This window comes from Triturus cristatus, chromosome 10 (genome assembly GCF_964204655.1).
Source record: "Triturus cristatus chromosome 10, aTriCri1.1, whole genome shotgun sequence".
Taxonomy (NCBI): Eukaryota; Metazoa; Chordata; class Amphibia; order Caudata; family Salamandridae; genus Triturus; species Triturus cristatus.
Window position 1 is genome coordinate 769,771,653 of NC_140593.1, and position 27,950 is coordinate 769,799,602.

Sequence of the window (27,950 nt, forward strand, 5' to 3'; positions counted from 1 at the left end):
TTTTTATAAAGCGCAACGTTTGCCACAGATTTTTGACTCTGTTTTTAAAACACTAAGGGGCATATCAACAACAACCGGCGATAATTATCTCTAAGCGCACTTAGCGCTAGGATAATTATCGCCGGCTAGCGTGAATTTTTATCGCTGAGATAGCGTGCTATTAGCAACGCTTATCTCAATAGCAATAAAAATCCTCACGCTAACAGGCTAACGTGAGATTATCGCTGGAAACCCAGCGATAATCTCACGTTACCTTGTTGATAGGGACAGGCAAACTTAGCCATGATATCCTCCTTCCATTGGATATCATGGCTAAGTCAGAAAAATACCAGACGTAAAAAAGCAGCGTTAACCGCGGTTAGCGCTGCTTTTTTTGTCTCTAACAGGGTTAGCGACATTCTTGATAATAGGAGAAATGTCTCTTAGCGACATTTCTCCTATTATTTTACTCTGGAACGCCCCCTTTGCATCTCATTAGAGATGCAAGGGGAAGCGTAGAGTAAAAGGATACTAACATGCAAATTTGCATGTTAGCACCCTGTTGTTGATAGGGCGCTAGTTTTATCTCTCCTTTTTTGGCTTTTAAAGCCAAAAAAGCAGAGATAAAGCCCTTGTTGATATGCCCCTAACAGCTAAAAAAAACGCCAGCCAACTGAAGTAAACTGTCGGCTTACAAGTAAAACAGAAAGATAAATAAAAATAAATGAGGGAGTGGAATTTTATCACTCGAAGAGCCTGGTTTTCTGGCTCTGTGAAAGAAAAGAAGGGTAGACGTCATCAGTAGACCTATTGCTTCAGCTACCGAAAAGGAGAGACCTGCACTAGTGTGGACTTGTGAAGAGAGCAGAATAGCAGATTCTTTTTCGGGTCGTCTCCACTGCCCACAGTGTGTGTTTTTAGGCCCTGGTGACCAGTGGTGGTAGCTGTTTTGTTTCTTGATATTATTATGCACCTTTCTCATAGTTGGTGTAGATCTATTTCGTTAGCCGATATTTGCATAGCGCTGTATGGGTATTAGTAGGGCTTCTTTGTGTTGCTTTGTTTGTGTACCTTCATACTGTGTGCATAATTACCTTCCTACAAATCAGCATTGTGTACAACGCTAGCAGTTGCACCAGATAAATGCTTCACCATATAAATAGGTTTATTTAAACCTGCAGTTATGATGTCGGAATGAGGGGAATGACCTTTACAAACGTCTTCTAAGCCCTGCTCGAGACACAACTGTGGGAATGTTCCCTTCGACCAGGCATTTAATGATTCATTGTGTTGTAATGAAAATATAGCTACCGTTGCATTTTGGCAAAATGTGAGAGAAATGTTTTGCCACATAACTGTAGTAACTAAAAAAACTTTGACACTTCGCATTATTGGAACCTACAATTGTGAAGCAAGAGATTAAATGTGTAATATGCATTTACGCAGCCCAAGACAGAAAAGAAGGCAAGAAACCGAGGAAGGGCCGTTTCAGCGCAGACTGACAAGGAACTGAATAAACTCCTGTATCTTTCGTTCAGTGAAATGTAAGACTGCAAAGTCAACAATATAGTGGGAGACAAGAAACAGAGGAAGGACTAGTAAAGCTAGGGTGCCCACCTGAGCCTCGATCATGCTGGTCTGTTGGACTGTGACTGAATTCAAGCGCTTGTTTCCTATGAACGGGTGATGACACATGTGAGGAGCTCTTTGCCTGGCTAACAAGTGTAACTCTACTAACCACTGGGAATTGGTTATCATACATTCAATAACCACATCCCAAGATGGCCGCCGCCTTCGACATCCCCTTTCATAGATTCAGCTTCACGACTTACGTTCTGGCATAGCACACTTCTGGGTAGTCGGCCCGCCCCCAAGACACCAGCTTGTATATTTACAAGGTACCCTGCCCGTAACAATTCCTCCCGGTTCGAGTGGCGCCAGGGTAGGTTGACGGCCCATCCCGGTAGCAACTTTCAAGTAAGTGTTACTGCAGTGTTGCGGTGTTCCCGTTTATCTGTGATGGGTCATGAGAGTGGTTTGAATGTATACCCGTGATTCACGGGTTGGAGGTTACGAGTGGACGGAATCCCGCTTTTGGACTTACGAGTGATGACTGAGACGCGGTGGTTCCAGTTCTCCAATATAGGCTTCAACACTCGACGTTGTCAGTGCATTGCAACAGCTGTCTATCAGACAGACATTTAGCCCACTAAGCTTGACTCTCCGGGGGGGTTACGGGGCACCCCATGGCTCACGTCGCTGTATCTATACTGTAATTATTCTCCCCATACTGGGTCACCGGGATACATCGGCGATGGACCGGTCCTGCCCCGGACGACACCCGGATTGCTGCCTACTGCGTTGCGGTGCTTTTACTCTGTTCTATGGCTGCGCATCACTGGCTGGTTGACACCTTATCTCGGCTGGCGATTGCCATCCATGCGCCTCATGTGTGACTCCATATAAGTTTCCTTCGTGGTGCTTCCTTGTTACTCAACAACCCTTCTGTATCATGGCTCGCATTACTTCTGCTCATATGACGGGATCGCACACGGGCGATATTGTTTTACTTGTGCTGACACTGCCTGTTGGGCCAGTTGCCCTCCATGCTTTGCTCTGTTTTCCATTCAACTTTTTGTCTCTCATTAGGACACCAGAATCTTGGTGTCCCAGTGGCGCCGCGGACACGGACAGTAGCAGGGATACACACCACAATAGGTGAGTGCCCTGTAACTCCTTAATGTAGACACTTGTTCTTCACACTACTTCCTCATAGTGAATACCGCACTTCCAGTCTTCTGATTTTTATGATGCTTGTTTTTAATTCACATATTGAGTAGAATATCGACAAACTCTATAGTTAAGTCTATTTGCACTTGGTGACAATGGACACAGCCTTGTGTCATATTGTCTAGGGAGAGAGCACTGTTGTGTGATATCTATCTGTACAGTACTTATTTCTAATCACTGCCTATGTTTGGGTTACCTTTATAAAAATTGTTTCTTTCTTAGGTCCCCTTAAACATATGGCGAGATCGTTTCCCATAATACGTGTGGCAGGTAACAATTGTACTTTCCACAGTGTGTAGATAGTTGACAGTTCATTAGGTCCTGAAGAATTGCCACGGATCACTAGGACCACCAGGCATGAAACATGTTGACCATCACAGAAGAGTATATCTAAGCTGAATCATAACGTCAGCCAGCTGCCACTCTGTCTTTGTTTTGTTTTAATCAAGTGGAGAGCCACTCCTAATAAAATCAGATTTTTGGTTTTGGACTTTCCAACTTGTTTTAACCACACACACGCATTCACATCTACACCACTAGACTCCTCTCACACACACTACACCATACGGCCAGGAACAGAAGATCTCCGCTAAAGAGCCCCTTTAAGGGTGCCCGTCGGGCATTGCAGCGCCGGCCCGACGAGGAGCAGGTCCATATGATGAAGCATGACACCTAGCTTGCTGGGTGTGTGAGGACCCTAGTTCCGAATAGAGGAATTTCTCTTCCACACGGTCTCCTCTCCACTACTTTCACTCTTCCCTTACTCTGAGGAACTGCATACTCTTTCTCTTGATATGACTAACTGGGCACGTATGCTGGACCTCCTGTTAAAAAGCCCACCAGTCCCCCTTTTGATAATATAACAAGTGTAAGAGACATACCTTGAGAAGATATTGCGCTCAGGTTTGAGAATGAAGGCATTCATCATCGGCTTTCTGCATAACATATAAAAAAAAAGTTTCATAAAGCGCAAAGTCTACCCGAAGGTACTGGAGCGCTTTACATGAGCACCAGTTGGCAGTTACATTACACAAAGACATTTTTTGTAGGCACGGGGAGATTAAGCGATTTGCCCAGCATCACAAACGTTCTGCTCACCACTTTTTAAAAGTACCAGCCGCCACTGGGACTTTTCACCACATGTAGCTTGTAAAGTGAGATCCATAGCCAGTAGGGATTGTTCAGTTAATCCGTTGATGGCATAGGAACGTGGGTTGGATTATATCATAGTCCCTCATTCCAATGTCAGTCAATAACTTTTTGACATGCAGGAGCCACTGGATTTTGTGGAATCCGTTGGCTTCCACAACATCTCTTAGGGCCGTGGCATAATGAGCCAGCTCAAGTGTAGACTATAGCCTTTGCCAATGTAATATTGGGCGCAGTCTTACTTTGTTGTCTAACGCCTTCCTGCCAAGGTCATGCATCAAAGATTTGAGAGGTGTGCTAGGCGAGAGACGTGCCACATTTCTCAAGAACCCTTTCTCCAAAATAGTGAGGGCGGATATATTCGAGAACCCCTATAGTTCTGGGCCATAAAGGACTGAGCCCAAGGCCTTGGCATTGTAGGCCTGCAGGACTGGGCTGACTGGTTTGGAGAAAGAGCTGCTGTGTTCTATAACTAGGAAAAAACAAAGGGGTATCGTCCATGTGACGCCAGGTATGGACAAATATTAACAATGAGAGAAAAGAAAGGGTCAATTCACAAACCGCTTTTTATTTAGGCGGACCTGAGCTGCGACAATTCTGGAGCTCGGAATGTCATTAATTACATTCTTTTTAGAAATTTCAAAGCATTCAAAAAAACATTTTCTTATGTCTGGGTGAATACATTTCACTACACAAAGTGATATAAACTAGAGCATATGTGAAATAACAAAATAATCACATACAATACATGTGAGCAACTAAACAACATTAATAAAGTTTTTACAAAAAATTACACCAGCAAAATATTCATGTATACTTGTATTCTTAATCATACAAGGCAATTCCAGAAGAAAAGAAAAGCTTAAAGCTTAGTCTTTTGTTAGGGAACTGCTGCCACACTGGATAGATTAGAACTCCGTGGGGTATATTTATTATTGAAAAACCCTCAACAGAGGTCAAAAACAATTCTGTGGGTCCTTAGTGGCGTGGAAAGATGGAACATGCCGACGCGTTTCCAATCCCAGTACTAAGTCAGGGATTTTCGTCAGGGCTAAAAAGCACGGTGTAACCTGCATGTTAAAGTTAAATGAAATAAAATTACCTCAAATGAATAGGTCCCTTTCGCTTCCATATGTATACTAACATCGTTACGTTAGAACTGATTTTACCTGAACTTCTAATGGGGGTTATTTTTCCTAATTGTAGGAATTTTCTTGTGTACAGGACCTGAAAAACCAGGAAATGCGGATCAAAATGACTGTGTGTGGAATATTTTGAATCGAAGGTATCAAAATAAATAATAGTTTCACTCATAAACTAATGTTGTCAAGGAGGAATTTAAAGTGACTCCGTTTCTCTGGGCAGTTACATTGTATCGAAATATGAAATGTGTAGCACGGCTGTCGCGTTAGCTGCAAAAGAATCAACAGAGTATGTTTATTTTATTTTAACTAATGACTTGTGTTACAGTCTGTGAGCTGAAAACTTTTATTCAAAAACCACATGGGTCTGCCTTATCGATCTGCCCGACGGTTGGTATCTCGCTTACGGAGCGTTTTCATATGAAAAACAGGACAGCACAATAAAGTAAGTGTTATTCATTTATATAGGGTGACCAGACGTCCCTGTTTTCCAGGACGGTCCCCGTTTTTGGAGTAGTGTCCCCGTGTCCCGACACTTTTCTCCAAGTGACTCAAATGTCCCTGTTTTCAAACAGTGTCCCCATTAAACACAAAAATGTCCCTGTTTTTCATTGTTCCGGTTGAGCATGCGCGCGCATGCTCTCTTTGCACTGTTTACGGCATGTGTTGTCACTGAGGTGAGCGCTGTAGCAAGAAGGGAAATCCTTTGAAGAGAGTCATTTTACACGCAGCACCACCTACGTCATCGTGACAACCAAAGTTCTTCACACTATTGCACTATGAGATGATACCAATGGCTAGAGTGCGCTATACATACCCCAGTAAGGTAACATGACATCCCAGCAGTGACCATGCAAATGGGAGGACGGTGTGGTCGGCCAGCCTTTGCAACCCTTAAGACCCTAAGGCAGTAATACCTGGAGAGAAGTGTTTTTTTTTTTACATTGGTCCATGGCTGCCCTTTGGCAAGTTAGCATTCCGCAGTTTACCTCCCATGCTTTTCTGTCATGAGCAACTAAGCAACATTGGTGAGTTGTACTTTACGTGGTGCTGACGCGCAGCTATAGAAATGAGCATTGACAAGGCTAGTAAATCTGGCGTTTGTTAGCCTGTGATGTTTTATTGATATTTGGCAGATATATGCTATAGTCCTTAAAAGTGTAAATGTAATAAAAAGTACTAATGCTGCTGTGTAAAGGAGAGGGGTGCCAATACAAGACCGCGGATCTGTTGTCTGTAATGCTTCATCTCGGTCTGTGGAGGGAGCTGTCATTGTAGTCCTTTTTCTATGTCTATGACCGCTGTCAAATAGTCCTACTTTTATGTCGATGGTTACTGCAAACCGTAGTCCTACTTCTATGTCTATGACCTGTCCCCGTTTTTTGTTTTGAGAATCTGGTCACCCTACATTTATATCGCATACACCCTGGCAAGGGAATTAAGTAGTTCGCAAATACATTCCCTATTCTTTTCTCTTCGATTTATAGATTTACCCTGCGCGAAACGTTGTGATACGCGATAAAAAGAGACCAGCGCACACAGACTTACATTGGAATAAGTAAGTGCGTACATTAGAGTCCTCCGAAGCCTTTTTGAATAACAGTTTGCAGCTCACAGACTGTAACACAAGTCATTAGTTAAAATAAAATAAACATATTCTGTTGATTCTTTTGCAGCTAACGCGACACGTGCTGCACATTTCTGACCTCATTTATGAGAAGTGACGCATCGCCGCGTGAAAGCAGCGATGCGTCACTTCTCAGTGCTCCCTCCTTGCGACACCAATGATGCGTCATATTTATAATATGACGCATCATGTCACAAGGAAGGACAGATACGTCAGTATAACTGACGTATCTGACGGCGCAAAAAGTGGCGCATTGCTGGATTTGTGTCGGAAGCCTGACGCAACTCCAGCAATGTTCCTTTCACATGGGGCAAGCCCTATGTGAAAGGGCCTGCGTCACCCTTACGCCTGCCATGAGGCAGGCGTAAGGTTTTGACGCATTGGTGTCCTAGAAGTGACGCAGCAAAATCCCATAGATTTCGCTGCGCCACTCCTACGACCCTTTCTTGCAGGGGTACGCCCACCCTGCATACATTATACCTGGTGCAGGTATAATGTAGTGCAGGTGTTTACGAAGTGACGCATCTACCTAAATGCATCACTTCGTAAATATGGCGCAACATGGCGCATGTTTTAAGCCACTGGTGCGTCACAAAAAGTGACGCACCGGTGGCGCAAAAGTGACGCTGGGGCTCATAAATGAGCCCCTTCGTATTTCGATACAAAGTAACTGCCCAGAGAAACGGAGCCACTTTAAATTCCTCCTTGACAACATTAGCTTGTGAGTGAAACTATTATCTATTTTGATACCTTCGATTCAAAATATTCCACACACAGTAATTTTGATCCGCATTTCCTGGTTTTTCAGGTCCTGTACACAAGAAAATTCCTAAAATTAGGAAAAATAACCCCCATTAAAAGTTCAGGTAAAATCAGTTCTAACTTAACGATTTTAGTATACATATGGAAGCGAAAGGGAACTATTCATTTGAGGTAATTTTATTTCATTTAACTTTAACATGCAGGTTACACCGTGCTTTTTAGCCCTGATGAAAATCCCTGACTGAGTGCTGGGATTGGAAACGCGTCGGTATGTTTCATCTTTCCACGCCACTAAGGACCCACAGAATAGTTTTTGACCTCTGTTGAGGGTTTTTCAATAATAAATATACCCCACGGAGTTCTAATCTATCCAGTGTGGCAGCAGTTCCCTAATAATAGACTAAGCTTTAAGCTTTTCTTTTCTTCTGGAATTGCCTTGTATGATTAAGAATACAAGTATACATGAATATTTTGCTGGGGTAATTTTTTGTAAAAACTTTATTAATGTTGTTTAGTTGCTCACATGTATTGTATGTGATTATTTTGTTATTTCACATATGCTCTAGTTTATATCACTTTGTGTAGTGAAATGTATTTTACCCAGACATAAAAAAATGTTTTTTTGAATGCTTTGAAATTTCTAAAAAGAATGAAATTAATGACATTCCGAGCTCCAGAATTGTCGCAGATCAGGTCCGCCTAAATAAAATGCGGTATTTGAAATGACAGCTAGGTTTCCCCTATCTTTTCTCTCAGTGTCCTTTAACTAGAGCATCAGTGACTTGTCAGTATTGAGGGCCATTATTTCCACTTTGGGTTTCCATGACATATTCGAGGCCAAAGTGACACCCAAATAACTAAAGACCTCAGTTCTCTCAAGGGGCTTGTCCCCCACCGTTACAATGTCCTTTAAGGATTTGTGTTGTCTAAACGACGTAAACATCATCTTTGTAATGTTTATCTCAAGGCCTTGCACTCTGCAAAATCCCTCAAATCGGAGCAGCACGTGCTGCAACCCGCTAGCTTTTAAAAAACATTAGCAGCGTGTCATCCGCAAACAATAATATAGAAATTTTCAAACCAGCCAATGACGGGGCATCGGTGGGGAGACAAGAAAGAAATTGGACTATGTTATGAAACAATGAGAACAGTGTGGGGGTCAAAACAAACTCTTTGCGTACACCTTTACTGATAGGGAAGCGATCGGTAAGTTCGCCCTGCACACTCCCTTGCACCAGGGCAAAATTGCCTATGTGCAGCCGAATTACCAAAGGATAGCAGGTCCAGGGGCATGAACATAGTGCGCGCACAACTTGACACTCACTCCTCCCCAATTGCCGCCACCTTACCTCCCTGCCTGCCCAAGAACTCCCAGCCGAATTACCAAGGATAACAGGTCCAGGGGCATGAACAGTTTGCTCAGTGCCAGCCATAGCTTTTTGCGAGGGACCAAGTCAACGGCTGATTGCAGGTCCACAAAGACTACATACATGTTGCCTTTGTTGATTACTACTATCCGCCAGTAGAGGAGCAGAAATCGATGGTACCAGCTCGCTTACAAAAGCCTGCTTCAAGGGGTGAGAGAATGTTTTTATCTGTAATCCATTCTTGGATTTTGGCCAAGACGAGACGTGCGAAGATTTTTTGTACAAAGTTCCCCAGAAGAAATCTGTAATCTTTTTTTAATATGGAGATTAGTTCCACGCCCCTCGAAGAACCCAGCATCGAGGCACCGATAGCTATGGTGTTTGCCAGAACTAGTATGTATTTTTTTTATTTTTTAAATAGATTTTATTGACATTTTGCCATAAGAACCAAAAACATACATATCAATGTCATGCCCCATTGGCGCAATACTTTCATTTTATCTCACATCAACTCAATTCGTAAGAAAAAGCAACTGGTCAGTGCTTATGGTGATTCCAATTAAAACAATATACATTTCCTGCAGTCACATCAATAGATCTTACAGTTCAATTGCCACTTATCTTATTCACACAGTACAACATAATATAATATGCAGGGGGGAACATCACATCCACAGGCTGCTTGAAGTGAACACTTGTATCATTTAGATCTTAGAAAGCATTAATGAGAGGGACTATGTCCGACACCGCCCTCTGTATCATTAATGCGGAACCACACCAGCAATGGTTCCCAGCTATCCCTTGGTCGAGATGCGCTAGGCACTTCCTCCCAAAATAGTGACAGTTGGGTATGACAAAAGGTGAGGTCCCGTAACTAGTTTTTTACCGATGGAGCAACATCTGACCCCCAATGAATAGCTACTCTGCGCTCTGCCATCAAGAGGAGCATAGCAAGCGGGCAATGTAATTTGTTGGAGCTGCTTTAACGTAACCTATTAAGCCAAGCAGGGGTGTAGGTTCAACTGGCGTGCCCAGAATAACTCCCACTGTGGCAAAAACGGTAGCCCAGTACTTCCCTATCACCGGGCAAGTCCAAGCCAGGTGCAAAAAGGTCGCTTGGGTGGCTCCACACTTTCAGCAGTTGGAGTCAGACCTGAGCCCCATACGAAACAGCTGTACCGGAGTTCGATAAAACCGATATAGGAATTTAAAATGAATCAATCTTAATTTATAGTTGGGGGATAGCATGCGGAGCTGACCACAACAGTATTTCCATTGCTCCGTGTCTAGCGGGGGACTCAGGTCTTCACTCCAACCAATTAGTGCTTTGGGTACAACTATTGGATGGGTAGTCTGCACGCAGTTATATATACGGGTAATAAGCTTACGCTGGGAAGGGCATGTAAGTATTTGCTCAAGTGCGAGCAATGTGGGTGGAGCATATTAGGATAGGTTTTATATTTCTGCTTACACTCGGCCCATAATCTGTGATGTAGGAAGAGATCTGCGAAGTGTGATTTACCCTCCTCCGCCTCGGCCAGCAGAGAGCCTGTAATACCCTCCGGGAACAGATCTGCAAAAGTGTGGAGACTAGGGGTGGGCGGAATTTGCGAAATCCACTTTCGCAAATTATCGCGAAAATGTTTAAAATTATGGCAAACAAGCGGAAATATCGCGAAGATGCGGAATTTTTTTTCCCGCATGTTCGCGAGATTTTCTGCATGGTTGCGGGTCGCCAACTTACCCATGTGGTTGCTCGCGGGCGCGGCCATCTTGTTTTGAGTTGTCTCGCGGTGCATGATCGCGAGAAGAAAGATGTGATCGCGCGACGCATGACGTCACTGCCGGCGCGAACTGTTGCGAGACAGCGCAAATGGCTAAAAACAATCCAACATCTCATGGAGAATGTGACTGGATCAAGAAAACTTGTCGGCGAACGCAGGGATTCAGGTAAGGCGATCGCGCGCGCGCGAGAATGTATTATTTTACAGCGCGAGCAAGAAACAAATTATCGCCAAGCTGCAGAAAGCGGAAATTTTGACATTTTCGCGCTCTCCGCGGAACGCGAAAATGTCAAATTATCGCAATTTCCGCGAACGGAACAACATTTTTGCCCAGGCCTAGTTGAGACCTAGTCGGTGTGCCCAACCCACCCAGGCGCGCAACACCCATTGGGCTCACCGGGCTTCAGCCCCCCCGTCGTGTGTGACAGCCCGGCTGAGACAGCCTCGCGGGCTGGCGTCCGTCTAATTGCAGCCGCACCAGAGTACTTCACGGGTCTTTAAAAGACCATTTACTCCTTAAAGAGGCTTTTGTTGTGTTTTCACCCCTTCTCCCCTTCTTACAGCCATTATGCCTATGGCTGGAAGACTTAGCCCCCCCCAAAATGTTTTTCAGCCCCCCCCGAAATTTGGCTCTAGTTGCCCGCCTGAACCCACCTCACCTTTATCACACAAAGGAGGAATATGTGGATGATAGGCAAACTTCATGGATGGGGTGTATAGAATATCAAGTTTAGCCCTATTCCTCAAGCCCTGCCAGCTCCAGCACAGCGATTCCACTGTATCGATCTCAGCAATTGGACGCTTGTGCTTTTTATAGACCGCCACAGAGAGTGGAGCAGGAGCCACTCTGTCCATCTCAACTGCGACATGGGGCTGAAATGGTACAGGGTGTATCCAGAAGTGCAGGAATTGGGCTTGTGTACAATAAGCGTATAACTGGAGATCTGGAGCTCCGAAGCCCGCCTGAGACACCGGGAGAGTCTGCAACTCCCATGACATGCGAACCTGCTTGCCAGCCCAGACCAGGGATATCATCAAAGATCACAAGGTATCAAAGCTCTTGTGAAAATAAGAGGTAGATTTACAAATAGGTATAAGAATTTGGGCAGAATCACCATCTTGGCAATGGCGAGGGAGAGCGGAAGCAGTACTAGTATGTACTGAGACCAATTTTCTCTGTTCTGCAGGAATAAATTGGCTGGTATACCTCCTGGGCCTGGTGCTCTGCCACCTATGCCATCTAGTACAGAAGAAACATCAGCTATCTCACACAGCATTTCTATTGGGGTGATGGAGCATGAACCAGATCTTAAGGCTTATCCACCCCAAAATATAAAAATGAGAAGCGGTCAACCCATGTTTCAGGAGCAATGCAATTGGGAGGGGACGCTTGCCCACTTCTGCCGCACTTTACTAAGGAGCAAAATCCAACTGAATCTTTGGCGGAGCAGGCTGTTTTGAGCTCTTGCCACCTCTCATCGTCCAACACTCTTGTTGTCTGAGCCTTAGTTGATTTGTAGAGCTTCCTTGCTAGGTGAATTTGTGCTATGGCTTTTATTGCCGTAACCAATAAATTGTGTGCGCTTCTGCACTCCTTATTAAATCAACTTTTTGGGACGAGAGGGCGCTTATGATTTGTTGATGCCAGGATGCGAAAGTGAGTATCAATTTTCTTGAAAATACTATTTTGCTGATAGATAATTGACTCTTGATCCCCTATGCCTGGCAGCCATGTGTTCATCTCTAATATTAGGATGATACATCCTCATTGATGGCAAGCAAGGTGTCCGTGGAGTCAACGTCCTGGGCGCACATCGTTTGATAAATATATGTCCCTGGTTGAGGTCAAAGGGTGTGTGTTTGCCACAATTTTAACACAAAAAGTGAGAAACAGGAGATTGTGGTCACTCTCTAGTCTCTCGTTGGTCATCACATCATCAAGGAGTGGCCATAATCTCAGATCCATTAAGTTATAGTCAAAATGTCTAAAATGATGGCAATTGTTATATGTATTGGCCCGCTCCTGTCAGATGTAGACCTTCCACTAACTGCCCTGAGCCTCCACTCTAAGGAGAACGCGTTAGGTTGTAGGGCAGCTTCTGTCCATTTTTTTATTGCAGGCAGTTCTAAATAGGAAATGTCCCACATCTCATCCTCCTCCAAGGCTAAATTAATGTCTTATCTATCCAGGGGCTTGAAAGTAGAACTGAAGTCCTCTTCAATTTCTAGATATGAATGGCCATGATGATTTTCTAAGTGCTCTTCCAAAAGAGTGTCAGTTTTGGACTTCAACCTCCCTTACACCTCTTGCATAGACATTATAAATGTCAATCTTAGTGGAATTACTAACCACTAGACGCTTCGCCATATTGTCAGGACAATCAATGTAAAGATCATGATATTCACAGCCTATGCCCTGTCTGATCCATATTGTCATCCCTCTTGCTGGCCAACCCACAGAGCCACGCGACGCAGGAACAAATAATTTTAATAGCCAAGTTTAAACAAGGGCTACATGCACTATGTTTCCTGGAACAGGCAAATGTTGTACAGATCAATAAAATTGTTTGTCTGGAAGTGCGACCTCTGATCTAAATCCCATTACATTCCATGAAATTATCGATGTCAAGGGGTTGGCCGGGAAGGGGGTGGTGGGTGATGGGTATAAGGTATTAGTGGAGACTTGGAGGTCCAAATAGTTAGATAGGACCATTTGGTCACTGACACCCAGGTCCACGCCTAGGGTACTTATTACATTTGACAACAGGATGTCAACTAGGGGTTCACTGGCAGTAAAAGATGAAAATGGTTCAGGAGGAGGCGACATTGATTGTCAATCAATGTCCCGGGTGGGAGACCCTGAATTGGCTTGAATTCAGGGTGCTCTTGGGTGGGCTTCAAGTATGTACTCAGAGCACCTATATTTGATGCTTATGTTGTTATTAAACAGATGTGACGTTCAAGCATCGAAGGCCACTAGGTCATCCACTAAATTGCTCTTCCCAAGTGTTAGTTCAATGCTGTCAAACGTGGTGCCATGTTGCGAGAGCCTTCGAGCCGCCTGAATGTCCTCCCGGATTAACAAACGCCATCCCCTCACCTGACGGATTCAGTGAATGGATTTTTATATCAGCACATCCTCATCTTCATTATGCATAGACTGTGTAAGTTTGGGGACATTGATCAAAAATATAGAGCAGCTGGGGTCTGGAGCTGGTGACACCAGCCAGCATAGAAAATGTTGCCTAAGGGCTAGAAGTTGCCTCAACGGGTGTGGTGTCCCCACAAGACTGCTTATTTAAATGGGTGATGGCTGGAATGAGATAAGTGGTTGGATGTACCTTAAAGCAATTGTATGATAAGACTCCCATCACTCTGGTTTTGTCTACAGTGGGAGTTGCAAACGGAGCATGAGGTACAGCCCGACTCCTAGACTCTATAGATTTCTGTTTCGGGGGCGTGGCCAAGATGGCGGCAGAGTAGCATCTCTCTCATGGAGCTCCACCAACCGTGACCGAAAGCAGCTATTCCAGTGGCCATTCCGGGTCATGGAGAACCGATCGAGTCAGTGAACGCTGTTGGGAGGACGCAGTGCTGATGACGGGCTGGTTCCCTGCCTGCCAGTAGAGAAGGGTGCCTGGCGGCAGAGACGATCTATTGAGCGGAAGACACCCAGTGGTGGAACGGGGGTCGGGAGAGGAGTTGAAGGGCTGAGCTTTTAAGCGGAGTGCCGAGCTGCCTCCAGAAGCAGAGTTGGTGACCTGATCTGCATGTCGGGCCAACCTTAGCGCCGATTCTGCCCTTTGGGGCACAGTTCCATCTTGCTGCGGGAGCTGGCGGTCCCCTTGAGGACACAGGCCCGGCATCAGGCCCTTGGGGTGATAGCAGCGAGGCCGACACCCAGCCACAGACCAGAGGCACCACACACAGAGATCCTGAAAAAGAAGCCCTGGACGGAGAACCGCGTAGAGGCCAGGGGGGCATGGGGTTCCCAGTTGTGAGCCAGGCAATCCCGCAGAGCCATTTGGGTTGCCGATACTGTTGAAGCAGCGGCACCATATAACGGGACGGGATCATGGTCTCCAATGGGAGCTGGCAGCCCAGTGCCAGGGCTGGGTCTGCTGAGGATGTTAGAAGCACGGGGGTAGCTGTCGCGCGGAGTCTGAGATCATGGAGCCACAAGGAAACGGTGGTGAGAGCACCCTAATGGGAGTCCAGACACATTGCTACGGGGGACTACCACAGATACATTAGAGGTACCTATCATCGCTGCAGCACTCAAATCCTTGGGCGGAGAGCCCGGGCCTGGTGACCTGGGGCCCGGCAGGGGGAGACGTGGCTGGACCACTGTGGCTTTGGGAACAGCCAGAAGAGCAGCGGCCTAAGGGCATACCGCACTAGATTTGTCGGTCTAAGAACGGGTGGATCACAATAGCCTGCTGGATATGAACCATGCACACTGCCTGTAAACGACCTGGGCCCATATTACAGGCTCAGTGAGACTCTTCCTGACCCCGATGAACTATTTTTCCCTGGGATGACGTCTCACTGAGCAAAGAAGAAGCCAGGCATTAAAGACCTCCTGCAAAAGCCAGGAACCAGGAGAGCTGACGTGAGTGGCCCTGACCAGCCCCTACTACCCACTCAGGAGAGAGATATGGAGCCGCCTGGTTCTGGTACGGAGGAGCTGATTACCTGCCAATTTTTGGAACAATTGTTTGGCACCCTAAGAGAGGACTTTGCAGGTCTACAACAGGAAGTCGCCGCTGACATAAAACAGATCAGGACTGATATTCTTGAATTAAGTGACCGCGTGAACTCTCTGGAGTGGTCTGGTGATCGCAGGGAGGAAGAGCTAACTGACCACGCTTGCGAACTTCTGGAGCTCTGGGACCACAATGACGATCTCTGCCTACGCCTCAAGGGCCTTGAAAACAGGTCAAAGTGCTTCAATATCCACTTCAAAGGAGTGCCAATTCAGGCAGTTGCCGGGAGACTGGAGGAGTTTGTGACTCAACTTTTTAGATATGTCGCACCAATGTTAGGCGATAAAGAGATTGCCCTTGATGCACCCACCGGGCCAGAAGGCCTGCATCAGGCCCCGGTCAGCCGCAATACATACTCACTAGCCTCCACTCCTGCAAGCAGAAAGAAATCATTAGGAACGCTCATTTGAGGGTCTGCAGGTGGGCAGTCATCAAGACCTCTCCCCACTCATTCTACAACAATGTAAGGCCCTGAAGCCGGCCACCGCCTATCTTCGAGCAAAAGGGGTTCGCTACCGCTGGGGACACCCCATTTGGCTGATCTTTTTCTGGAATAAGGAGATGCAGGCAGTGCAATCCCTGAAAGAAGCACAAGAAGTGCTGGTAACTGACTTCAAAGAAGGGAAGAACCTGGACCACCCACCTGGAGAAACAATGACATTGAGGAATCTGAAACCAGGAAAGAGACACAGGACTGGGAAGGATGCACGCTTACGGCTTCTGAACTGCAAAGGCAGAAGGAAAGAGAGGCTCTCCTCTGACAGCTGCAAGGCCGAGATGATAGTGGGGAGACATCCAAGGAATGACCCCAGGGCTGCACGACTCAGACCGTGTTCTCCCCTAGCTGATCGTTGCCTGTAACCACTGGGATGGAACACGAGCCCGGCCATGGTGGGTGGAGTTCACCCCTATGCCACTATCCCTTGACCAAGATGATACTTAACCATCGGCCTCATGGACTCTTGCACCATGGTGATCTTGGCGCCCGTTGGTGGGCTGTTTTTTTGTTGCTCATGTCTATCTTGCTGTACTATTGCCACCGTGATCCCTTTCTCTTTTCTATCTTGTGTCTCTTTGACGCACTCTTTCTACAGATAAGGAACGGGAGCCATCTGACCTTTCCGGTGCAATGGGGGAGGATGCATTGTGCAGTAGCTACAGAACGCACAGAGGGCATTTAGAGGGGTACTCTGGAACTTAAATTTATTATTGGGCAGACTTCACCTGTGGGAGGTCCCGGAGGCTCTGCTGGGGCTCAACATGGGGCTCTGCTCACTTGGGAATACTACAGAGACCACTGGTGGACCCAATCCTTTTCAACATACATTACATTTTTGGATCTTACAGGGTGGAAACGCGTTAGGCATCCCCCTTTTTCCTTTTTTTCCTTTCTAGTAGATATTGCTGTCCATTAATGGAGTGGGACACGATCAGTTATGATTTGATCCTCCCATTGAGAAGGCCTGACACACTGCATGGCCATATCCCGCCCTTCTTTTATGGCTTCCCTTAAGGTCGTGTTACTGAGCCTCAATGTACAAGGCTTGAACTCACCTACTAAAAGGAGTGTGCTCCTCACTCTGCTTAGGGATTTCCATTGTGACATTTGCCTCCTACAGGAGACACACTTAATGTGGGCTGATTGGAAACGCATTCGGTCAAGATGGTTTGACCGCCAATACTTCTCTTCCATGGCAGGGAAGAGGGTGGGGTGGTCATTCGACTCGCAACGCACTTCCCTGGAAAGGTGCTAGATACTCATGCAGAGATACCTGGGAGAATAATTGCGCTGCGGGTGGCTATGGGAGGGGGGCATACCTACACACTTGCATCCTTATATAGCCCAAATGAGCACAAGGAGACATTCCTTAGAGAGGCACTGAACCCTATTCTTGAATCCCAAGATGAGGACCTTATACTTGGAGGAGATTTCAACATAGTGCCCGACACCCAGCAGGACAGATCGATCCAAAGGGTGGGACACTCTGGGGCACTCTCGGAATCCATGAAGCAGCAGCTGATAGAGGTGGGCTTGGTGGATGTCTGGTGGCAGCGCAATCTCACAGCTTGGGAATACATATTTTTCTCTGCAGCTCACCAACCTTATGCCCATATAACTCTCTTTTTGACAGCCTCTCGGGCCGCATTGGCAACACGAGAGATTGTGATAGAGGTGGTGGCGTTTTCGGATCACTGCAGTTGCAGTTGCCTGGAAGCCATGAAGGCCGATCACAAATTACTCACATACAACACAAACATTAAAGAGATACAGGGGACCATACAAAGCTATTTAGAAACCAATGATGATGGCCTTACTCATGCTTCCTTGCTGTGTGACACTCTGAAAGCAGTTATTCTGGGTCAGGTTCTACGTTATGTCAGTGGCGACTTCCTGTCATAGTCCTGCAAAACTCCTCTCTCAGTAGGGGCTGGTCAGGGCCACTCATGTCAGCTCTCCTGGTTCCTGGCTTTTTCAGGAGGTCTGATCCTGGCCAAACTGCAGCATCTCCTGGTGGACTTCATTAGGGGTGGGAAGAGGGCCTGTATGGCATGCCACCAGATATATTTGAAACAGGAAGATGGAGGGCTGGGTGTTCCACATCTGGAACAATACTTGCAAGCAGCCCAACTGTGCTATATGATCGAATGGTACAGACCTACATCAGAGAAACACTGGTGCTTAATCAATCGCGCATTCGCTGGCATACATGTTTGGAAAGTACGTTGGCTACCTAAACAATAGCATCCACTCGGGGTCTACATCTCACCAGTTCTGAGGGCCGCACTAAATGCATGGGACAAGGTGCAACAATCCCGTCGCCTCTCAATCCCCACGTCCCTACTGACCCCCTTCATTGGTCACCCAGGGTTCCCTCCAGCTAGAGAGGGAAAGAGCTACATCAAATGGCAGGAGGCTAACTGCAAGAGAATAGGCAACCTCTTTGATGTTGAGGGGATACTGGAATTTCCCCAACCTTCTTCTGACTTTGGCCTACCCAGAGAATCATACTGGCAGTACCTTGCCTTGCGGCATTGGGTCACACAAGCTCATATGGGTCCACATGCAAGTCGCCCCCATACAAAATGTGAGAAATGGTACATAACTCGACAATCGGACAAAACCCTGCTTTCAGATATATATTCCTTCCTACTTACACCCACACATTGACCTAAGTCCCCTGCACAGCATCGATGGGAGTCTGAATTTGAATGCAAATTTTCCCCCAAAGAGTGGCAACATATAATACTCCAGCCAGGGTAGCACATTGGAAGCCCTGGGGAGGAGGGGGGGAACTTATGCTGGCACCGCTGCGGAAAAGTAGGCACTCTTACAGATGTGTTGTGGCACTGTCTGAAGATAAAAAATACTCAATACTGCCCAATATAAATGCCACCTATCACACAGATATACCCAGATTCCCTAGCTACATACTATTGGGTCTTACAAATCTTTAACCTACCCCCTCAAGTCTTGCCGGGCGAGGGCCATCACACTGGAACTGGATGCTGCTTTCTAAGTGAGGAACGGACGGGGTCCCAACAAGGCTGGAATGGCTGCACAAGCTGTGGGAAGTGATTGGCATGGAGAAAATAACGGCGGGCATCACTCATAAACTCCACCATTTTGATAAAACATGGGGCTCCACCATAGAATTTGTATCAACGGAGTTCACAGAACTCACTTGCCCGAGATACCTACGGGTACTCCCACTTACTAGGTCACTCCCCACAACAGATGAATACACTCTACCGAGATAAACTCATTCTGCTGAGATAACATTCCCCTTACTGGAATAACTGCCTCCATTAGCTACCAAGTTCCACTCCTTATCTTCCATCTTTCCTTCTCACTACTACGTTCCACTTTGTCCTCGTTTGACTGTCACCATATTGACTTCTCCACCGGCCTTTGGATGTAGATGGTGGCTAATGTTTAACTTGCAAAACTTAATAAAAAGATGTAAAACATATAAGTTACTGTTTCCTGGAAGGGAGCTGATTATTCTCTGGATGGATGTTGCATGCATTTTTGTCTACAAAATGGGGTACTTTCGTAAATACTTGGTTTAATGTGATGAATAGGCGTGAAACCAGCGCTTTGAGGTCCCCCACTTCCCCCTGAGCTCTTTAATGTGCTGGTATAATTGAACTATCTCTCCTGAGGTGCAAGGAGTGTAGGAGCAGGCTCTGTATCTGTTTCTGTGCACTGTGGCCTAAATTAGCTCTGACAGGGGCGAATAACGATTACTACAGGAAATGGAGGTAGGGGAAGGCAGCTGTCTAGGCGTATCAATACTGGGTTCTTCAACACAATTAGGAGGGGAATTAAGGCTGCCTTTGGTGATGGATTGCCAAATAAAATATTTAGAGAGTGGGTTGATTTGTTTCCCTGTTGAGGTGATATTCATATTTTGTCCTGGTTTCCCAAGAGTCCTCTTTTTAGGGACTGTTTCTGAGGTAGAATGTGGCTTAACTACATGTTTAGTTTGTGTGCCATCCCTGGGTTCAATAGAAGTGGGAGGATCAGTGCCAATTAAGGATTCAACTTCTTCAATTAAGTGATTAATTTCTTTAAGGGTACAATCATCAGGTTTTGTTGAATTTTTGGGATGTTTAGCGATACCCTGGGCCTGGTCCAGTGCCTTATGTTTACCCATAGTACAAGGAGCCAATCCCCACTGGCACACAAAACAATTGCACACAAATGTGGGGCAAAATACAGAACAACAACACAAAGTACCCCAACTTCCAGTCCAATGTCACGGGCAAGGGGGCCACAGCAGCACAGTTGTAAGAAAATGTCTTGCTGCCAGCCTCTAAATTGTGTGTATACACATCAGCAGAACCATATCATTGATTTGATGGATATAACAGTACCTTAAAGTATCTGGGTGTTCGAGACAAAAGGAGGAGCCGAGACTGCCCTCCTCCGGGATTTGACGGGCTTTGCCAGGGCATATCCAGTGCACCTGCCACGCAGCATGCTAAAGAATCGCCCAATAGATAAATGGCAGGTGAGGTCCCGGCACAGGTTTGTGGGATGAGTAGTTCCCAGTGGCGGTCAGCTGCGATGGCTCCCCGGTGCAGGAATGATGACAACAGCAGAATGTTAATGCCCTTACATGACAGGGCTTCCTGAATGCAGAAGCGACTCCCCCAAAAGTGAGCGGTCAGATCAAAGCTCAGCAGTTCCCCAGTCAATGGGACTGCAGTGTGATAAAGTGCCACCCAACAGATGAATGGCAGGTGAGGGTTGTTGGACTAGAAGTCCCGAGTGGCAGCAGTGGTCAGCTGCGGCAGCTCCCCCAGTTCAGGAAGGGTGACAACAGCAGAATGTTACGGCCATCACATGACAGGGCTTCCTGGAAGTAGAAGATGCTCCCCCAAAAGTGAGCAGCCAGATCAAAAGCTCAGCAGTTCCCCTGGTCCATGGGACTGCAGCTCACTAAAGTTGCGCCGAACAGATGAATGGCAGGTGAGGGCCCGGCATTGTGTTGTGGGGCAAGTAGTGCCCAGCCGCAGAGGTGTTCAGTGGCGGCGGTCAGCTGCTGTGGTTCCCCCAGTGCAGGCTTTCCGGATGCAGAAGCGACTCCCCGAACAGTGACCGGCCAGATCAAAGCTCAGCAGTTCCCTCCACTTAGTTTTGCTGATCTTGTTTTTGCTGGCCTTTGAACTCTGCACACTTTACCACTACAAATCAGTGCTAAAGTGCATGTTCTCACTTAAATCATGGTAACATTGGCATATCTGCAATTGGCATATTTAATTTACTTGTAAGTCCCTAGTAAAAGTGATACTACATGTACTCGGGCCTGTAAATGAAATGCTACTAGTGGGCCTGCAGCTCTGATCGTGCCACCCACTTGGGTAGCGCTTTAAAAAGGTCTCAGGTCTACAATTGCAGCCTGTGTAGGTAGGTTTTAAACTGCCATTTTGACCTGGCAAAAGAAACCTTTTGCCAGGCCCAAATCTTCCTTTATAATACATAGTATAGGCTCTGGACAGCCCAGAGGGCAGGGTGCCATGTATGTAAAAAGTTGGACATGTACCTTTAAACTTGACATGTCCTGGTAGTTAAAAACTCTTATATTTGTTTTTCACTACTGCAAGGCCAGCCTCTCCCATATGCTAACATTGGAGTTACCTTATTACATTTAATAAGTCATAATTTCTAAATGGTAGCAAGTAACCAGTTAATGTTAGGTGTCTTTGGAATTGTAATTAAAACTCCTTTCTTATGGTGCAGTAGGATTTTAAATTACAATTTTGAAAATGCTACTTTTAGAAAGCTTATCATATCCAAAAGTGGGGTACCTGACTCCTTCATGAAGGAGTCAGGTACCCCATTTTTGGATTTGATAAGTATTATGGCCCTACCTGACCCTTGTCCCATGGGCCTAACCCCTCTAGTGGTTACTTTGAAAAAGCTGGCATTTTCCCGCCTTAGCCATTTGGTGCCTGTAGCCCGTCCTTGGGTCACATGATTGGGTGTAGCCAGGGCCGGTTGTAGCGCTGTTGACGCCCGGTGCGACAATCACTCTTGGCACCCCCACGTCCCATGACACCTCCTTGGATTCTCTTACTACCACCTACAAAAGTGCCCCTCCCCTCGCCTATCATAAGATATTGTTTAACACAGCACCCCCCTTAGGTCACAGCGCCCCCCTCCACAGGTCAGCGCCTACTGCCACCGCACCAGTCGCACTACCCTAAAGCTGGCCCCAGGTGTAGCTGATAGCGTGGCATTCTGTATTCCATTTAGATAGCCACATACAATAGAGAGCTTAGGTGTGCTTGGATGTGCCATCAGGATGAGAGGGCGGAGCTGAGCACAGACCTTCTTGCACTTGAATAGGCTGTGTACTGCCTCCACACAAAGGGCTGCATATCGCCTGTAGTCTGGAGCCCGGGCATGGAAGTCAGGAAGTCTGTGGACTTTCAAAGAGAATTTCTAGTAGCTTCTCCTACCTTCTAAAGGAAGGGCACCAGCTATAAATATTGGATACCACATACCACCTTGTCGGTAGACTTCTGGATTTGTGGCTCCTCTGCAAGGAAGAAGGAATTCTGCCCTGATTAAAGGACTGCCAATCTGCCTGACTGCTGTCCTGCTGTACTGCTGCCTTACTGGACTGCTGTCTTGCTGTGCTGATCTGCTACCCTTTTTCCATGGCTGAGTAGGACTGGACCTGCTTCTTTTGAACCCAGGACCAAAAAGTGACACGTGGGCTAGTTGGCTGGCCTCCTGACTAGCGCCTCATGGACAGAAAGCTCCGACAACCTTAAACCCAGCACCTGGACTCTGCCATCTGTGAGTTCTATGCTGTCAAGTGGTGCCACCCATTACTGGACTTTTGGAAATGGGACTGAAGTTGCTCTGCCAGCCCTATGGACCCAGCAAAACCAACGCATCTCCTCTGCTGTGCAGTGCAAACCTGAGCAGAACCAATGCATCGCCTCTGCTGCAAGGCTCCACCCGATGCAAAGGAGTCTGCATCGAACCCACCGCCGCATCGGAAACGCCGCCTGTGTATAGCGTTCCTGACACAGGCTCTCGCATTGCAAATCTCTCATCGCCTGCAGCCTCAATGACAACACTGGTTCTCGCCTGCATCTCCGCAGCTTATTGGAACTGATGTATTGCCTTGATTGCATGACAAATCGTCAACACCGGGCTTTCCATCGCAAGCCCCTGTCAGCGGGATTCTCGATGAGGAGGCAGAATCTTGCATTGCAGTTCAGCAACACATTGGCACCAATTCATCCTGGAACCTCGCAACGCTCTGCAACAAGGATCTAAGGTACTCTGTTCAGTGAGCCTAACTGGGCCCCTGTAGCTACCCGTGCTCCATCTTGATCATCCTGAACTTGGGACTTTGTCTCAGCCTTGTGTGACCAGATATCCACAGTTGACGCTTTGTGCTTATTGGCGCTATTTCCACTGTAATCTTCAAAATTGCATATCCCTGGTTCCTCTGATTGGATGTTTGTCGTTTTGGTCTTGTTTTATTTATTAAAGAATATCTAGTTTTCTAAATTTGGTGCAGGATCCTTTTGTGATGTGTTTTAATTGTGTTACTGTTTGAAGTGTTGCATAAATACTTTACACATTTCATATAAATTAAGCATGTCAGCTCTGTGCCAAGCTACCAGGGGTTTGAGGACAGGTTAATTTGGAGTGACTTGTGTGTTCACCCTGACAAGTATTGTGGTTTCTGTTTGAGTAGGGTTTCCCCCCTCAACTAGCAACCACATTTCTTACACTCTGAAAGGTCAGGGAAACATCGATTACAACGCAGTCATTACATCACACTGCTTTTACAACGCAGCTGTTACAATGCAACTACCTTTACATTGCATGGCATTATAATGCATGCATTACAATGCATGTCACTACAACGCATGCCATTACAACGCATACCATTACAGCGCATGCCATTACAACGCATTATGAGGTAAGTAATGGAGATTTTTTAGTTTTAGGGTGGGTATGGGTTTTGGAGTAGATGGGAATAGGAATTTGTACCCCTACACTATCCAACACTTTCCCTACTGTTGCACTCACTGGAGTGGAAATAGTAATTTTTACCCCTACACTATCCAACACTTACCCTACTGTTGCACTCACTGGAGTGGGAATAGTGATTTTTACCCCTACACTATCCAACACTCATCCTACTGTTGCCCTAAAAGTATTATGCATTGTAATGGTATGCTTTGTAATCGTATGCATTGTAATGGAATGCGTTGTGAAGGTGGTTTTTAAAAATGGCATGCGTTGTAAAATCATGGGATGAAAAAAACGCGTAGTAAAAGCATGCATTGTAATTGTTTATGTCATGTATTAGAAAGATCAACTTTAAAGTACGTCAAAATTAATCAAAAATTGAACATCAACCTTTATCTTCAAGCACACCTATCTTGCTCTGGATGCTCTTTATTGACCACGTTAAGACTTAATACATTATAGATGAACTACCTAAAGCTGAGATAGATTCAAGTTCTGTCTTTCTGCTCATGTATGGCTACTTACCCTAACCTGTTCTTAAGTCTGGCTAAAGGCAGTTTTACCTTTCTGCCAGAGTTTTGCAACAAGACAAATATTTCATAGTATGGACGTCCATTCATGACAATCAGCTTTATGCTGATCCTTATCTTTAAGCAGTGAATCTGTAGGATCGCAGCACAACAGAGACAGCCACTTGTCCAACGGTGATGTGGAGTGGCCAACAATTCAATGAGCTTGTTACTCTGATGGTTAGTCAGTGTAGGACAGTGGGCTGCTGGCAGCCGTGGACGGGAATTACATCTGGTGGCAATCTGAAAATCTGTCGCTAATATTTTAAGATGGCCACACATTCGCCTGATCAATGGCAGGCAAAGGCACACTGAAAAAGAGGAAAGTAAAGAGTGGCAGACCTAGAAGCAGTGCCAGATATGACAGAGCACCTCTGCTAGAGCTGAAAGCCTGTAGCTACTGTGGTGGCCATATTGGAAAAGTACATTACCATGTTAAGAGGGCCACCATTTCCTTGCTCCAACACCCTGCCCTTGTCCCTTCATTCATTCATGCACCCACTCAATCATCCATCAATGCATACACTCACTCACCTAGCCATTGCTTAATTGTTTTCACAATTACCTACTCACCCGTCCACACAACCAAACATGCAACAATAAACAAAGGAGCAGTTCACCGCCAAGATTAAAGGATGTAAGCATGGTGGATTGGGGGTCTTCTCTAAATGGATAATTCTGATAATCCTCACCTCCAAAAACAGGATGGTTCCGAAAATATGCTAATTTAAGACAAACAGCTTGCGCTGATAATTTTGAGAAAAGGTTTGATTATAAGAGAGGTCAATTCATGCTCTAGCTGTTGATGTTTATTTGGCAGCTGAACTAATGTAAATACTGAATTGTAGCATAGAGAATGCTCAAAAACTGCACACATTAATACATAATTTGACATGCTATGAATATTCTCTATAGCGTGTTGTAATGTTTTGGTGCATGGAGTTAGTAGGCATGTATCTGTAATTTGTTATGTTTTGTAGGCTGCTTCTTGAATAGCAGTATTTGACTAGTACCTTGTGGTATGTGCTCCACTGTGAAGCAACAGAAACATATTAGCAGGCACTAAACGAAAAAAAAGTTATAACTATTATTATGGAACTTAGATAATTATATCTTTGCCTATATGGAGACGAATGGCAGTGTTGTGACGTTGGAATCAAATTATTCCTTCATTAAGAAACCTGGAGCACAGCTGATGATCTGGTATCACCATATAAAGTTCATTTGAAGAGGTCGATGGTAAGCGAAAAAGAGAGAGTGACCGAGAGAGAGAGTGAGAGAGAGAGACCGAGAGAGAGAGAGACCGAGCGAGGGATAGAGAGAGAGAAGGAGAGAGAGAGAGACCGAGAGACCGAGAGAGAGGCAGAGAGAGAGAGACCGAGAGAGGGATAGAGAGAGAGGGATAGAGAGAGAGCGACCGAGAGAGAGAGAGAGCCGAGAGAGAAGGAGAGAGAGAGCGAGAGAGAGAGAGAGAGAGAGAGAGAGAGAATGGCCGAGAGAGAGAGAGAGATTGTTAAACGTGATGCCTTCTGAGGAGAAAATCTCTCTCTCGCTCTCTCTCTCTCTCTCGGTCTCTCTTTCTCTCTCTCTCGGCCATTCGCTCTCTCTCTCTCTCTCTCTCTCTCTCTCTCTATCTCCTTCTCTCTCTAGGCTCTCTCTCTCTCTCTCTCTCTCGGTCGCTCTCTCTCTCCTCAGAAGGCATCACGTTTAACATTTTGACAACAGGGGAAATTGCTGAAGAAGAGCTATTGTGGAACAATGCTTTTGTTGTAGACAGTGGCCAGTTGAGAGTAAACACCCTGATCCAGCGATGCTGCAATTCTGATGGTTGGTAGAAGTCAAAGAGAAGCACAACGTGTGCCAGCATGCTCTGCTCACCACCCTGTATCTATTTTCTCATTTTCAAAAAAAGATTCCTTGTTTCCCGAAGGGGAGCTCAAATGAAAGTGGTATGTGGAGCCAAGAGAAAGGGATACATTGTGTCAGTAGGCCAAGCGTCGGTCTCTGTTTCCTTTTTTTCATTTGACAAAACATTGCTCGCTGAAATCCAGTCTGCATTCTACGTGATGCTTTCTGATGAAGGCAGATCAGGAGGCAGCAGAGTTTATTTGTTTCTACACCTGGGATGAAATGCAGAGACTGAAAAGAAGGGGGGAGTTTGGGCTAGGGCAGCATGCCCTGCAATCTCTTTACTGAAACAAAGTAATCTTGGTATTTAGCAAATACATCTATACTATTATCATAAAATGCTCTTGTGTGGACAGTAACTTGTTTATTCATTAATAATTTTTCAGTAGTGTCCTCTGGTGCGCTCTTATACATGAGATGTGGTAGAGTTAAGAATTTGTATTTCTTTTTGTTGCAGTTTATTTATATAGCGCTAACTCGACCCCGATGGTATTGAAGCGCTTTATATGAGCACCAGTTATGTTACACAAGGACACATTGATTTATTATGGTAGGCATGGGGAGATAAAGTGATATACCCAGAATCACAGGATGTTGAGTCAACGCCGTGGCTCGAGCCTGGTTCCCCAGCGCCAAAGTCAGCAGGTGTGGTCGTTACGCCACATCCTCTCCTCCAATTGATCCATGATAAGTGAGCCAAGGGTACCTTGAGGGGGCCTTAGACATGCATGTGTTTCCAAATTACTGGATGTAGATGTATGTTATGGGAACTCAGATAAAGCACTCAGCCTCTAGCCCCTCTCTCATACCTGTCAGCTTCTCACATCCTTCTCCGCATGTAGCAACCAGAGAGATTATTTCTACTGGAGTGCAAGTCCCAGTGTATAAAATAAGTCCCAAAAGCTTTGTGAAGAGTTCCAAACTGTGTTTGAATGTTACAAACCTAATTGGGCTGGTTTTAATCAATTGGTGCATGCTATTATGCTGACTGAAGTGAGAGCTCAGCTATTAGACAAATCCAATTGGACAGGTCAAGGACCCATTAATGTGGCTACATTTCTCCTTCTAGCGATGCATTATTGGATGTTGTTATTGAAGCTTGTCTGGTCAAAACGGACTGGATTGAGATTAACAATTGTAAGCAAAAAAAGGTGATTATCTTGATCATTCGAAAGACACGTTTGATCGCTATTCTAGTATTGCTAATGGGACTGCTTCCTAAACTACAGGTTTTATAGGAAAAAAAATGGTTCCTGTGGAATAATATACTATGAGATTATGATACATAAGCACAATCGTGATATTGAGGGTTAGATAATGGCAGAGCGCGAAGGAACCACTAACACACCGATTACAGTGTAGTATATTTTATGGATTTTTTAAACAATAAAGTTAGGAGTAAACATTATACATCAAAACAACATTTGTGCATAGTGTCCCAAGTGACAAAGGGAACCTAAACCTAAGTGACGATGTGAATATTAAATAGAAGGTTTCCACAGTTTGTACAAGTCGACCATTATCATAGAAATTCCATGTGAACAGCAGCTATATACAGTGATATGTGCTGGGGAAATGGTTCGCTTCTTCTGTATGTC

The 27,950-nt window shown here is 45.6% G+C and overlaps 1 non-coding gene across 1 annotated transcript; it reads left to right on the forward strand.

The window, feature by feature from the left end:
• The first annotated feature begins 7,610 nt into the window (after window positions 1-7,610).
• LOC146789985 (small nucleolar RNA SNORD36) lies at window positions 7,611-7,682 on the forward strand. The gene has a single exon (XR_014970244.1). It is a non-coding gene; the product is annotated as a small nucleolar RNA SNORD36 (small nucleolar RNA).
• The last annotated feature ends 20,268 nt before the right edge of the window (window positions 7,683-27,950 follow it).